Below are 2,141 nucleotides of genomic sequence, written 5' to 3' on the forward strand. Positions count from 1 at the left end.
AGTTAATTACTCATGAATCTTTCATGTTACTTCATGGCTAGATATTAACAGCTAGTTTGCTGATATTTATTTATATTCCAATATAGTAAAAATAGAGATGTCTCCTTTCCATCCCTAGAGAAGTTACACTTCCATCTCAGAGTAGTAAAGATAATATCTCTCTTTACAGAAGAGGATATTTGGGTTACCAGCATCTGCTAAGTAAAACCCAGGGTTTCCTAGTCTCTGGTTTGCTCTCTTCTAACACATTCCCACTGTGTGTGCATTCAGCATGTAGCCCTAATTGTGTGGCTGTGTAGGAACAGGGGGTCCATTAACTGGAACTAAGGTAGTATTCTGGCTATTGTCATTTTTGTCAATAATAAGCAGCCTTCATTCCTCTGACTCAGAGGTTTTATGTTTTTCTGCTAGCATATTTGAAACTGTGGCAAGATAACTTTTTTGCCAAGTTGAATAAACTCTCAGGCTCTTCATAATTCCTGGCTTAAAAACCCATAAAACATCAGAAGAGAGGCTGAATGCTGGAGAGTCAAAAGCAGAAATTATTAGATGGACAACTGGACAGATAAAACAATGTATTCATATCAGGAACTAAGTTTTTTTCCATAGCTATTTCCCTGATAGCTAGCAGCATCTGGCTTTACACCTGTTATAGGTTTCCTTAAAAACAAATGAATAATAATACAAACTCCATTTCTCACCCTATAGTGGGGTGAGAAAAATCATTACAAATAATATTTTGGGCTCTAAGTAACACACAAATTAAGGCTTGCCACTGGATATCTAGTTCATTGTTACTGGATAGTTCATGAGGATTAGAGAAAATTTTTATTGTGATGTGATTTAGATGGTATATTGTTGCCAAACTAGACATACTATCCAAATAAAATCTCATCTCCAATCCACCCACTCAAGCCACTATTTAAGTATTTACATATAAATCAATAAAATTTTGCTTTCTAAGAGACAGATACCTAAAAGTAAAAAAAAAAAAAAAAAAAAAAAATACTGTTACTGAGACAGGGAAAATTTCAATGAATAGCCTAAGCCATAACTAAGAAAGCCAAGAAGTCTTTCTCCAGAGTTTATACTCTTAATTACCGTGCTCTGCTGCCTCTTTACACTTGGGACCATGGCAATTAATGTGCCTGCAAACCCCCTCTTCCTGCTGATTACTGGGCACTTTGTTGGAAGGGAACATGCTGGTTCATCTCCATATCAATACTGCTACTTTGCCTTCCTGCAGTATGTCACCAGAGCTCAGTGTGAGACCTTCTGGACAAAAGTTCTAGTTCATATTTCTTCAAGTGAATCTTCCAGTCTTGACTAGCTCATCTGATAAACTGGTTTTGTGCTTAGAGTTTTTAATGACATCTTTTCTGTCATTTGTAAATAAAGATATCTTTCCTTCTTTTTTCCCACAATTACTATAACTTTCATTTATTTTTATTTGTTTGTTTTGCTTTGTTGGAGAACCTAGGATATTCAATATAATAATGAATAAATCTTCCAATAGTGGGTGTCTTTTGTTTCCCACTCTAGGGAAAAGGCATTCAGTTGTTACCACTCAATTTGCTGTGAGCTGCGGGTTTCCTACAGATGCCTGTCATCAGTTTGAGGAAGTTACCATCTTTCCTAGTTTGCTGAGAGTTTATATCATGAAAGATGATCAACTTATATCAACACTTTTTTTTTGGTTTGTTTGTTTCTATTGAGAAGATTATGCGTTTCTTTCCTTTAGACCGTATTGTGGATAAATGATACTATAGCTACATAGGAAGACTGTAGAAGTGGATATCATGTTATATGTAAAAAAATAGATGAATTGTGTTAATTAGCAATCATTTGTTGAAAACCTCACCTGAATTCACGAGCTTTAAACAGCTATCATTCATGGTTTAAGAGTCAGTGAACAGCTGCATTTTGGCTGATCAAAGCTAAGCGTGGCTGGGTGACTCCACTTAATGCCATGGGGACAGGGGAAGAGCTGTGCTTCTCATGGCAGTTCTGTGGATTGGCTGGGGCAGTTCAGCTCTTCTAGTACCTTATCCTTCTTTTGTTATCCAGTAAGTAGACTTGCTGGAATGTTCGATGCTCCTTAAGGTCTAGGCTCTAAAATGCCACTCTCGGGACGCCTGGGT

The sequence above is a fragment of the Meles meles genome, chromosome 7 (assembly GCF_922984935.1).
Source record: "Meles meles chromosome 7, mMelMel3.1 paternal haplotype, whole genome shotgun sequence".
Lineage (NCBI taxonomy): Eukaryota > Metazoa > Chordata > Mammalia > Carnivora > Mustelidae > Meles > Meles meles.